Source organism: Lontra canadensis, unplaced genomic scaffold, assembly GCF_010015895.1.
Source record: "Lontra canadensis isolate GAN:19392208 unplaced genomic scaffold, GSC_riverotter_1.0 scaffold9, whole genome shotgun sequence".
NCBI lineage: Eukaryota > Metazoa > Chordata > Mammalia > Carnivora > Mustelidae > Lontra > Lontra canadensis.
This window is the reverse complement of record NW_022631003.1, coordinates 16,534,894-16,548,759: the sequence shown is the minus strand read 5'-3', so window position 1 is coordinate 16,548,759 and position 13,866 is coordinate 16,534,894. Positions and strand designations below refer to the sequence as shown.

General features: G+C 42.6%; 1 protein-coding gene across 1 annotated transcript in view; it reads right to left on the bottom strand.

Moving 5' to 3' along the window:
• RIMKLB (ribosomal modification protein rimK like family member B) overlaps positions 1-13,866 on the bottom strand; it is a 153,014-nt gene that overhangs the window by 100,705 nt on the left and 38,443 nt on the right. The gene's annotated exons all lie outside the window — the stretch shown is intronic.

Genomic DNA, 13,866 nt, shown 5'->3' with positions numbered 1-13,866 from the left:
TTTAATGTGAAATCATGTCTGAGTTTGGTCAGGGTTTTCCTGTTTTGTCGCTACTTCTTTCATCATTATCACTAAACAAAATCTGTAGAAATTACCATGCAAATGGACTCCAGAATAGCCTGATTTGGTGCTTAAGAAGAGCATTCAGACTTAAATTTTAATAGGCAGGCCAAGTTTGCCAAATGGTTTATAAGAAAGAGTAAAACACAATATTCACACAACCTACATTTTTATGTTGGCTCTAGCAGTAACCTGGTAAACCAGTAAACTAGGTTTAATTTCCCATCTTTAACACAACAAGGTTAGATTTATGTTGATTCTAAGGTATCTTTTCGTTCTGTGATTCTCAAGATTTAAGCGTATTATTCGTATTTCTTGAAGCCTAGATGCAGTCTAATTCATAACCACCATGTCTGCTTATAAGAGGAGAAATTTCATGTTAAGACAGTAGTCCACAACATAACAGAAAAAAAATCCCATTATAGGTTACTGATTACACACTGTAGATGCTTCTATTTGAATAACTTAATAACCTTCCAAAGAAGCCCACAAAAATCAATGGAAGTAAGAGACTTTGAGGCAAGTTACACACTCAGAATTCGTCTCTGCTTGATAGGGTTGAATTCTTTTCCTCTTGAAAGAAAACTATGTAAATGAGCATCAGAATTTGCTATTAAGAAACAATTTAGTTTAATAGGATTTGCACAACTGATTAAAGAGAAGTGCTAGGAAAAGACCCAAAGCGTGTAATCTCTGCTCTATAGCCTCTAAAAGTAAATATCCTCATATATAAATAGATTTATTAAGTGGATATTATACCCACTGTAGAGAAATCTCAACAGGCACAGAATTTCCAAGAATGATTTAAGAATCTCACCATGAACATGACCCTCCTACCATATATTGAATGAGGTGGCATTCCCACCACAAAGCACCTCAATCCCAGTATTGTGTATATTGCAAATTAAACATTTTAAAATAAATTTTTCTTTATTCCTTTTCTGGATGAGTGGTTTTTTATCTGTTTGTTTCTTTTTCTCATATGTTTAGAATGACAGGAATTTGTGCCTCTTTTTTTTTTTTTAAGATTTTATTTATTTAGGTGCCTTGTTAGCACAGTAGGGAGTGCTTCAGTCTCAAAGATTTTATTTATTTATATGTTTATTTATTTGAAAGAGAGAGAATGAGAGAGAGAGAGAAAGAGGATGAGAAGGGAGAGGTCAGAGGGAGAAGCAGACTCCCCGCTGAGCAGGGAGCCCAATGCTGGACTTGATCCTGGGACTCCAGAATCATGACCTGAGCCGAAGGCAGATGCTTAACCAACTGAGCCACCCAGGCGCTCCATGAATTTGTGATTTTTTAAAATTTTTTAAAAAATATTTTATTTATTTATTTAACAGAGAGAGATCACAAGTAGGCAGATAGGCAGGCGGGGGAGGGGGGGAGCAGGTTCCTCGCTGAGCAGAGAGCCCGATGCAGGGCTTGATCCCAGGATTCTGAGATCATGACCTGAGCTGAAGGCAGACGCTTAACCCACTGAGCCACCCAGGCACCCTGCTTTTTTAATTTTTTAAAAAATTTTTTCTTGGGGCGCCTGGGTGGCTCAGTCATTAAGCGTCTGCTTTCGGTTCAGGTCATGATCCCAGAGTCCTGGGATGGAGCCCCACACCAGGCTCCCTGCTCAGCAGGAAACCTGATTCTCCCTCTCCTACTCCCGCTGCTTAGGTTCCCTCTCACGTTTTGTCTCTCTCTGCCAAATAAATAAATAAAATCTTTAAAAAAACAAAAAACCTTTAAAAAACTATTTTTTTATTTTTCAAGACTTATTTATTTATTTTAGAGGGAGAGAGAGTGGGTGAGTGGGGTGGGGTGGGGGCAGCAGAGGGAGAGGAACGTGCTAAGCTCAGAGCTGGATCCTACGACACTGAGATCATAGCCTGAACGAAATCAAGAGTCCATCCTCAACAGACGAAGCCACTCAGGCGCACCAAGTTGGTTTTGTTTTTTTTTTTTTAATTTACTTTAGAGAGAGAGCACGCAGAGTGGGGAGGAGCAGAGGGAGAGAGAATCGCAAGCTGACTGTGCGCTGAGTGAAGATCCCCACTCAGGGCTCCATCTCAAAACCCAAATATCATGACTGGGGCCAAAAACAGAGTAGGAGTCTTAACCAACTGCACCACCCAGGTGCTTCCTCCCCCCCACCCCCCACCCCCGCACCAATTTATGCTTTTATCCCACTTTGCAAAAGGAGCACCAGCATTGCTCTATCCCACTATTCTCTATTGTAACCTTCCTCACTGCACAATTTTGCCATCAGTTCTCCAACGCACCACATTTACTCTCCTCCCGGAAATTCCTCAATTCATCAGAAAATTATTTTCCTTTTTTACCCCCTTTGGACCCAACAGTCTAGCTAGGTAAAGCTTCATGATTTACCGTCACTTCTCTTCTACTTGATCATTTTCCAGTGTTTTCCCATTTCTCGTTGTTAGGTTCTCTACCTCTTTTATTCTTGATATGTAAACCAACATTTCTAATTTGCTTCCCATTCTTTCCTTATGCTTCTAAATTCTTATTTTCCACCACAACTTTCCCATGCGAACAGTTCCAGATCAGTTTCAAGAGGTTGATTTGGTCCTGGTTTTTTTGTTTTTGTTTTTCAGCTTTATTTATTTTAGAAAGAGGGTGGCGAGGCAGTGGAGGGAAGCGCAGAGGGAGAGAATCCCAAGCTAACTCCCTGGTGGGCCTGCGGCCCAATGGGGGTGTAGGCTGGGGTGAAGGGACAGCGTACATCTCACGACCTATGTGGAAACCAAGAGTGAGTCACTCAACGGACTGAGCCACCCAGGAGCCCCACCCCTGTTCTTTCCATCTTTTTATTTTTTTAAAGATTTTTATTTATTTATTTATTCGACAGAGAGAGAGAGATCACAAGTAGGCAGAGAGGCTGGCAGAGAGAGAGGGGGAGAAGTAGGCTCCCCGCTGAGCAGAGAGCCCGATGCAGAGCTCAATCCCAGGACCCTGAGATCATGATCTGAGCTGAAGGCAGAGGCTTAACCCATTGAGCTACCCAGGCGCCTCCTTTATCTCTTTTTTAAAAAGATTTATTTGTTTAAGAGAGAGCGCGAGAGAGTACGTGTGAACATGCGAGGGTCAGAGGGAAAAGCAGACACCCTGCTAAGCGGGGAGCCCCACAGGGGGCTCAATCTCAGGACCCTGGATCATGACCTGAACAGAAGGCAGATACTTAGCCAACGAAGCCACCCAGGTGCCCCCTTTCCCTCTGTATTCTTGCCCACTGTTTTTTTTTTTTTTTCAAGATTTCATTTATTTATATGATGGAGAGAGATCACAAGTAGGCAGAGAGGCAGGCAGAGAGAGAGAGGAAGGGAAGCAAGCTCCCTGCTGAGCAGAGAGCCGGACGTGGGGCTCGATCCCAGGACCCTGAGATCACGACCTGAGCCGAAGGCAGAGGCCTAACCCACTGAGCCACCCAGGCACCCCTTGCCCACTGCTTTTTACCTTTACCCCATTTCTGATGTTCTAGTTTTCATTCCTTGTTCCTCGCATGAAAGAATTTGAAAACCTTTTACTCTTTTAGGTGTTAATATTATCCATTTTCTGGTGAACAACAGTGACAACCCTCTTCAGTGAGGAATTTATATTTTGATGAAAAATAATTACTTGAATCAAAACAGTGCATCTTTAATCTTGGAATTAAAGGATTTGGTCAAAGTATCTTTAGGCAGGAGTGCCTCAGTGGCTTAGTTGGTAAGCATATACTTCGGCTCACCTTTGGCTCTGGCCATGATCCTAGAGTCCTGGGATCAGAGCCCCTGGGATCAGTTCTGGGCTCCTGGCCCAGAAACAGATCTCATTGTTGTAGGATTCAGAAGCAGGGAGTCTGCTTCTCCCATTCTCCATGCCCCTCCCCCTGCTCAGGCTCTCTCTCGCTCACTCTCTTTCAAATAAATAAATAAAATCTTAAAAAAAAAAAAAAGAATGTATCTTTAGGCAATTTTTGGAATTGAATTTATTTATATGATGGAGAGAGATCACAAGTAGGCAGAGAGGCAGGCAGAGAGAGAGAGGAAGGGAAGCAAGGGTACCTTGCTGGTACCTTGAAAGATGACAGCTTCGTCTGCCTAGCCGGGAGGTTTACTCCCGTTTTTTCTTCTAAAATTGAGCTGATTCTGCTCTGAGCCTAACTTTTTCCACACTGCATGCTTATGAAAATTCTCCTTTCTCCTTGAACGGGAAATTCAAGTGTGCACTCTACTCTAAATATAGTTCTATGCATACTTTCTCTAAGTATTCTTTTGACTCTCAGGCAGATGGTGCAAACCCCAGCTGGTCTCCCGACTTCTGGGCCTTGCTTTTGATGACATCAAGAAGTGGATGTTGCTCGCCACAATCTCCTCCCTCCTCTGCCCCAGGGTGTTTGTGTCAAACCAACTACGTGACACCCAGTCAGAGGTGCAAACAACTTGCAACCTCTAAGGTTACCTTTCCTCCAGTACTGAGGCAGCTGTAACCCAGGCAAGAAAGAAATTTGAGAATAAAAAGAAAAGAAGACAGAAGAGCACTGGACAAAGGGAGTTAGCAGATGGGAGAGTAACGGCAGGTTGGCATCATCAGGGCAGGGCACCAGGATGCTAGAAGATGGGAATTCTTAGCTCTGATGGGGAAAGGGAATTTGGAAAGTGAGGGGAAGAGGTACCGAGAGACCTGTAACTTTGCAGGGTAGAATGGAAAAACTTCAGGATCACAGCAGAAGGGAGGCAGGATGGTCCCCATAAATTTGTCAACTCAGGGAAGCAAAGATGTGTTGAAAAATACAACAATCAACATTGAAATCCTGTATCATTTACCATTTTCACTAACCAAACATCAGGGAAAGTGACTTGTTGAGGTTCTCTGTGGTAGAGAAAGGAACATGTGGCCACATTTTTTTTTTTTTTTTCTAAAAACCAATGAAGCAGAACCAGAAGCAGCAGTCAGACAACCACTTCTGGGCAGAACCTAAGATGGAAAAAGCAAATGCTGTTTATATAAATAGAGGTGCAGAGCCCATAGTTTCCTGTTGACAAATTGAGCTTCACTTCACCTCAAACCCTCAATTATTTTTTACACAGCCGATAAAGGTGTTTTTTTTTTTTCTTTCTTTCTTTCTTTCAATTTGTCCAATCACTTTCAGGAAGGTTCTGGGTTTTTTCCTAATCCGGGGGAAAAAGACCTGCAGGTCTTTTCTCTATCTCTGCTTATTTTCTCCTTCTTCTCCCTTTCCTTTCCTCTGTGGGTTTACCTACCATATGTGTAGCTTTATGGAGTACGTGATTAAATTTACACGAAAAACTGTAAGGATTGAATTCAGGATGATTTCTTAAATTTGTGAGATTCTCCTCTTCCCTTAACCCGGAAAAAGAAGAACAGACGGACTTTGAGCAAATAGAAGCTATCAGTTAAATGGAAAATAACCTGAGTGATACTTAAGGGATTGATGGGCATTGAGGTTATCAACTGTGTCATTATACATTGTTTCTTAACATGTTGTTCTGTCCCCAAGGGTCAAACATAAGGAGTTACAATGAAGGATAATAAGAACTGCCCAGAAAAAGTTTTCCTCCATTTGTGTAAAGATACATTCATATACTTATCCATCCATTTCCAAAAGGTATGAGATTTTCGGAGAAAGGGAAACAATGTTTTTTTTTTTTTTTTTTTTTTACAAGAGTTGATTTATTTAAGTAATCTCTATACCCAGCCTGGGGCTCAAACTCACAACCCTGAGAATAACAGTGGCATGCTCCATTGACTGAGCCAGCCAGGCACCCCAACAAAGTATTAATATAAAAAGCTTATGAAAATGTGCAATGTTAACCTCAAAGTCAACAGGTTTGAAAACAAAAGTACTTCGAAAAAGTTCATATAAAATCATGAATGACAGCTCCTCAACTGGTTATTCAGAGAAACCACTTTGCTGGAAGGTAATCTATAACTTGGTAATGTTAAACTACGTTCTTATGTTGCCATTATCTCACAGAAACTGGGATTAAAAGATCAGGCACAGTATAATAAGTGGTAAAGTAAAATAATTCATAAATTATAAACTGTACGTGTAGGTACAATTCCTAAGAATCACAGTATGTTCTAATGACATAGGGCAGTAATAATTTTTCCTTTCACATTGCAGCCAAATAGACCATCTGTGCATGGGGCACCTACACTCAAATCAACACGGCTCTAGGTATAATAAAATATATATCTACATCATCCTGTTCATTTTTTTTTAAAGGCTTTATTTATTTATTTGACAGAGAAAGAGAGATCACAAGTAGGCAGAGAGGCAGGCAGAGGGAGAGAAGGAAGCAGGCTCCCCACGGAGCAGAGAGCCCAATGCGGGGCTCAATCTCAAGACCCTGAGACCATGACCTGAGCCAAAGGCAGACCCACTGAGCCACCCAGGTGCCCCATATCCTATTCATTTTAATATAAAAGAATTCGTGTTTCTTTCAGGGCCAATCCTAACCTAGCACTCACTATTGTGTTCCTAAGCGAACAGCTGCTCACCTGTAAATTTATGGGAGCACATCTATTTCAAGAGCTGTTCTGAGAACAAGGAAGATTCAAAAGGGTTAGCACATGCAACATTATATATTTAATATAACAGAAAGATTTTTTTCTACTTCAGTGGATTGGTTTCTCCCTAACTGTTCTGGAGTAGGTTTACTCTTCCTTCCCTTGCACCAAAATGAGCTGACCCTTGCTGATTAGCCACCGAGCAGACAGGTGTGCAAACCTGCAAAGGACGTACAATATCACCAATACTAGTTTCTCTCTAATTTAAGGTTTCTCATTTAAATTTAATTTTTTTCCCCACCATTCAAAATCTTAATAAGAGAGCAGGATCTGGGGGTGCCTGGGTATCTCAGTCGTTAAGTGGCTGCCTTTGGCTCAGGTCTTGATCCCAGGGGCCTGGAACAAGCCCCGCATCAGGCTCCCTGGTCTGCGGGAAGTCTGCTTATCTTACGACTCCCCGCTTGTCTTCCCTCTCTCTCTCTATCAAATAAATAAATAAATCTTAAAAAAAAAAAAGAGAGAGAGAGAGAGAGCGCGAGCGAGCAGAATCTGGGGTTAGTTTTTGTAGCGCCCCCTCACCCCCGCAGTTACCCCACTTAGGGTCTGGTGTGGGTGTGCCCTTTTCGTGAGACCTTGTCCAAATGCCTGTACACCTCTCGGCCCTTTCGAGGACTGGAGCGCAGGTCAGGCCGGTGTCACAGCGCTTGGGAGAGTCCATGGCCAGCTGGTCTAAGGCCAATATTTGGCCTCTGCCCTTGGGGATGCCTCTCTGGGCGTGGCCGTGCCTGCGCAATGGATGCAGATAGTGTTCGGCACCTTGGGGACAAGCAAGGTCACCTGTTACTGTCCCTACAACCACAGCTGTTTTGTCCTCTCCGCCAGGAAGCTTTATCTTCCAATAGTCCAGGGAAGGGACCGAGGTGGCTGGTTGGGGAAACGCAAACTTTTTTGGCACAATTTGGTGGAAGGTGTCATTGGTTCATCTGGCCAGAAACCTGTTCAGCCTGCCCATTCTTCGCTCAGATGCCCTAGCTCTTGGGGTCCTTGAGCTCAACTTTTCGGTCCTTGTGGTGGTGGAGGGCTATTTGCATGATACCACCTCCTGCTCCAACTAGCCCAGACTAAATTTAACTTTCAAATTTTTTATCAGGCTGTTTGTTTGTTATGAGCCTCATATTTCATTCTGAGAGCAACCCCAGGAGGTGGGTTGTTGAAGGGATTATGGCTCCTATTTTTCTGACAGGGAGCAAGGTTTTGAGAAGTGGAGAGGTGCTACTACATAAAATTTAGCGTGGTGGAAACTCGGCTGAACTCACGAGTTAGGTTAATGTTCGTTCCATTGCAGAAAGGAGATTCAAAGACAAAGGCGTTTAAAGTCAGAAATGAGTGGGGCGTATGGGTGGCTCAGTCTTAAGTGTCTGCCTTTGGCTCAGGTCATGATTACAGGGCGGAATTATGGGATGGAGCCCTGCATCAGTCTCCCTATTCAGCAGGAAGCCTGTTTCTCCCTCTCCTACTCCCCCTGCTTGTATTTCCTCTCTATCCGTGTCTGTCAAATAAATAAATAGAATTTTAAAAAAAAGTCAGAAATGAGTTGCAAAAGGTTTGTGAGAGAGTCTAGACTTTTCCAAAAATTGGAACTAAAAATCCAGTATACTTAAAAAAAAAAAAAAAAGATTCTTAAGACAACCAAATTTTATTAGTCCGTTCTTGGTGGAAAAACAGGAATTTTTTCCACATGATTAGCATACCCTCAAAGGCTAACTTCAGACATCACCACTGCCAAAGATAGGTGTACAATCATTTTTGCTAAAGGTCAGCTATTTTACAGGAGAGACTGAAGGTTGGCTTTGAGACTAGAGCTAGCTGGTACAATCCTACTTATTTGCTTCCTTGTTTATCCCAGGGCGCCCAACACTTTTTTGCCTGGTGAGGGATATGTGTGCACTCCCATATTCAAAGTTAAGGCTGAAAGCAGGTGTTGCTTGCCTTCACACACAACCATAGACTACCCAACAACTAGGTTACTCGAGAATTTTTTGCAGGCACCCAGTGGTTGAGAGCTATGAATCTGGCTGGAAGAAAGAACATGGGAAATGCCAAAGAGGTTCATATATTTTCCTCTCCTCGGAAGGATAAAAAAAATCCATATGTTTGCTGACTAGTTAGTCTTTTAATTATTGTTTCTTTGATTCCTTCGGGAAATACAGCAAGTGTTTCAGAGCACAAACTCTGGAGCTAAACTACTTGGGTACAAATCCTAACTCTGCCATTATGATCCTAACCTTTCCGTGCCTCAGAGAACTCAATGATTCCAAATGCTTAGGATCTTTATAAGATTAAATGAATTAGATGGCGAGAACAGGAGCTGACAGACCACCAGCAACGTTTGACTATCTATGCGTGGGACAGTGCTGGGGATACAAAGCTGAGGAGGACGTGGTGCCTTCCCTCAAGGGGATTAGAATCACTTCTTTGTTACTGAACTTCTTTCTTTCTGCTGTGAATAACACCTTGGGTTTCCTGTAATGGCATACATTTTCTTGTTTTCTTTCCAGGTTTGATTTTTGATTAGAGATAAAACAGTGCTTTAGTTTATACTACAAATTCATTATGCTTCCTCCTGGTCAGAAATAAAGAGGCCATTAATTTTGTACAGCTGTACCCACAGCCTTCAGTTCCCATGAGCACCTACTTCCTAAGTGCTGGTCAAGCGAAGTTGCCATTTATATGTTGTTGTTTTTTAAGATTTTATTTGTTGAGGTGCCTGGGTGGCTCAGTGGGTTAAAGCCTCTGCCTCAGCTCAGGTCATGATCCCAGAGTCCTGGTATAGAGCCTTGCATCAGGCTCACTGCTCAGCAGGAAGCCTGCTTCCTCCTCTCTCCGCCTGCCTCTCTGCCTACTTGTGATCTCTGTCAAAAAAAAAAAAAAAAAAATCTTTTAAAAAAAAATTTTACAAAAAAAAAGATTTTATTTGTTTATTTGACAGAGAAAGAAATCACAGGTAGGCAGAGGTAGAGGGGGAAGCAGGCTCCCTGCTGAACAGAGAGCCCCTATGCTGGGCTCGATCCCAGGACCCTGAGATCATGACCTGAGCCAAAGGCACAGGCTTAACCCACTGAGCCACCCAGGTGCCCCACCATTTATATCTTGAGCTCTTCCTTCCCATTCCCATTACTAGTCACTCTCCTCCTTTTTCTGGCTGTTCAGTCCTTGAAGTCTGAATTAATCAAGAATTTTTGAGATTCACTTAACATAAAACTATCTTAAAGAGTACAGTTCAACGATATTCGGTACGTACATTGTACTTGCTACTTCCCAAATTTTTTTTTTAAGTTTACTCATCTAAATCATCCCTACACCCTACATGGGACTCCAACTCATGAACCCAAGGTCAAGACTCTCAAGTTCTTTTGAATCAGCCAACCAGGTTCCCCCCACTTCCAAAACTTTATCACCCCAAAAGAAAATTCCACATCCATTATGCAGTTACTCCCTATTCCTCCTCCCTCCAGCCCCTGGGAAACCACCAATCTGCTTTCTGCCTCTCAGGAGTCTCTTATTCTGGATATTTAATATAAATGGAATTGTATACTCTGATCTCTTGTGCCTGCCATAACCATGCTTGTTACAATGATATGTATGAAGGGGCACCTGGGTGGCTCAGTTGATGAAGTGTCCAACTCTTGGTTTTGGCTCAGGTCATGATCTTAGGGTCCCGAGTTCAAGAGTTCAAGCCCCACGCCAGGCTCCGAGCTCAGCACAGTCAGCTTGTCCCTCTCCCTCCCCTCGGCTCCTCTGCCAGCTTTCATGCAGGCACTCTCTTTCTCTCTCTCTCTCAATCTCTCTCTCTCTTTTAAATAAATAAATAAATAAATAAATAAAGGAATAAATAAAATCTTTTTTTAAAAAGCAGGTTATTTCTTTGGAGCATAAACAACTAGCTATAGAGCCTATCCACAGTAACTGTCTCATTAGGGAGAACTTTGACTTCACTTCTTCATACGCTGTAGCCACACCTCCTCTAAGGAACCTGCGGAAGGGGGTCTAAAGTACCCGGGATATGTGGGAGACAGGACCCTGCAGAGTAAATTAACCAAAATAAATTACTAATAAATTAACCAAAACACTGAGTGTACTAGATAAGTTAGTGTTTTTCTCCTACTATTCCTGATATAGTTGGCTCTTCCATTCTCCCTCTGGTAAAGGAAAGAAATCTTTGTTGGTACTTTCAGCCAATGTATGGGTGAGGAGGAGGAAAGATGTGAGAGTTTGGGGGGAGGAGTAACAAGGCCAACCACAATTTGGAACTGCTGGTATCAAGTAGCTATTTATCAAATCTCATCAAGAATACTGAATATAGGGGCGCCTGGATGGCTCACTTGTTAAGCGTCTGCCTTCGGCTCAGGTCATGATCCCAGGGTCCTGGGATCCAGTCCCGCATCGGGCTCCCTGCACAGCGGGAAGCCTGCTTCTCCCTCTCCCACTTCCCCTGCTTGTGTTCCCTCTCTCGCTGTCTTTCTTTCTGTCAAATAAATAAATAAAATCTTAAAAAAAAAAAAGAATACTGAATATAATAAAACCAAGAGGATTTGATTTAATGATTAGTGACAGAACAATTATTGAGAAGAAAAGCAATAATGGGCACAGACTCTATAAAAACAGAGGAAGGATTTGCCAGTATGTGCCAGGACTTCCTTTGAGCAGAGGGTGATTTGATTTCAACTGTTCAGGACCAGTTAGAGAGAAAGAGAGAGAACGGCGATTCCATAGGTAACATACTGTTTCTAATATGCTATACTTTCTTCAGGAACTGTCCCTTATCCAGTTCAGAGCTGTTTTGTCAAGACTGGAATCATCATTCTTTGTATTACATCACTGAGCAAACAAAGAACATGGGATTTGGTCTTTGGAATGCACCTTCCCACAAAAAGAGAAAAGATCTCCATGCTATCTGGAGCGTCTCTAATTTTCCCTGGCATTTCAACTGGCTAAAGAGCCATGAAGCAAACACTTCGCCAATTTTTCAAAACTATATGAAGTCATACAAACACAAATTGTAGAGTGAAATCATACAAACACAGACTTTTAGAGCTGGGAGAGATTTGAGCTCCACTAGGCCAATATTTTTCAAAATTAGGTTCCAAATGGACCACCTGCTTTGGAATGAATGGCTACTTGTCAGAAAGGCAGAGAACCTGGGCTGCATTCCAGACTTGCTGAATAAACTCTTTGGGGATTAAATCCTGGAATCTGCAATTTTAGACACTCACTCAGACTGCAGTGTGAGAACCGCAAAACTCCTCATTCCCATTTTATTACTAATCAGAAAACCATGTGCTCCCATAACGTGATGCTCACCATTGATATTTTTTAAATATCTGGCCTTCTAAATATATCAGTTCTATAAAATATTTTATAAAACCAGTTCTTTATAGAATATCTGCCATGCACTAGGCAATACGTAGAGTCCCTTGCTTCCATTATGTTGAACAATCCTGCAAGATAGTTGTTTCATATCTGAGCTTCAGTGTTCATGTCTGAAAATTGGGATGATAGTCCCCACCTCTTGTACTTAATATATGCAACATGCTTGGCACAGAAGCTGGCATAAGGTATGTGCATAATAAAGATTAGCTGTTAATACTAATTTTTTTTCATACTTTTCATGTGGGGAAACTGAAACAGACACACTCAAACACTCTGCTAGGAAGTGGCAGCGACAACTGAACTCAACGTGCTTCATTTCAAAACCTAACTTGTCCCACTGCTCTGGACTGTTTTTCATTATGTGCATGATCAGTGAAGCTTCTTTTGTGACTTTTCCCATCGAGAATAACTTTTTCTTCAGCCCTTTGGCCAGCCCTGGGCTTTTGATGAATACTTGTTTGTTCTCGCAACCTCAATGAGACCTGAGCAGCTGCACAGAAGTTGAGTGAGTAATTCCTGTATATGTTTAAAGGTCTGTCCCTCAGCTTGTTCATACCCCAGAGAAATTCAGTAATGTGTCTGGCAGCCAACTGAGAAAAACAAAAATCAGGAAATGCAGAAGTTAGAGCACTCCCAAAACCACATTTCACCCACACGGATCCCATTTTGGGCTTTTTCAAAAACAAGAAAGTATCATATTGAGCAATCTACCTGGTGTCCAAAAATAGTGGTCTGGGGAGACATTATCTGAGCATCTTGGCTCACAGACCCAGGAATGTGTGCCCTTGAGGATTCCCAGGGGGCCTTTTGGCCTCACGCGCTGGCCAGAGTGAAACCTCACCTCGGGCTTCCCATGGTGAAAATCAGCAGTGGTGAAGTCCAGATGTCCAAAACTTCACTCAGCCATCAGAGGCATAATTTCCAAGTCATGTTGTTTTTGTTAAAAATAAACTAACCAGGTTGTCCTGTGGTTTTTCAAGAGAAGTTGGTGAGGGGAGAAGGTAATTAGTAAGGAAGATAAGTTTTAAAAATAGCAAAATGTCCCTTCACAAAATGGTCTTTCTAATTGCACCAACTCCAAATGCCCAGGAATGAAAAATGTTATTGTAATTATAAGAGATGGAATTTTCCTTCCTCTAAAAGAAGGGAAACAGGGAATGAAGCTTCTGGGGGGAACATTTTTTTCTTATGCTGGGCAAATCATGCCTGTTCAGTAGCTTTTTATTTATAACCATTGTGCAAGGTATAGAACTTTATTCAAAAGCTTTTCTAAGGCCACCTGGGTGGCTCAGTGGATTAAGTCTCTGCCTTCTGCTCGGGTCATGATCTCAGAATCCTGGGATCAAGCCCTGCAATGGACTCTCTGCTCAGCGGGAATCCTGCTTCCCCCTGACTCTGCCTGCCTGTCTGTCTACTTGTGATCACTCTCTCTCTCTCTCTCTGTCAAATAAATAAATAAAATCTTAAAAAAAAAAAAAAGCTTTTCTTAAGAAGCTTTCATGAGGGGCACCTGGGTGGCTCAGTTGGTTAAGTTTCTGTCTTCGGCTCAGGTCATGATCCCAGGATCCAAGGATCGAGCCCCACATAAGGCTCCTGCTCAATGAGCAGTCTGCCTCTGCCTCTCCCTCTGCCTCTGCCTCTGCCCTCCCTCTGCTCATGTGTGCAGGCACTCAACAAGTATTCTCTCTCTGCCTCCCTCTCTTGAAAATAAATAAAATTTTTTTAAAAAGCTTACATGAGGGGCGCCTGGGTGGCTCAGTGGGTTAAGCCTCTGCCTTCAGCTCAGGTCATGATCCCAGGGTCCTGGGATCGAGCCCCACATCGGGCTCTCTGCTCCGCAGGGAGCCTGCCTCCCCT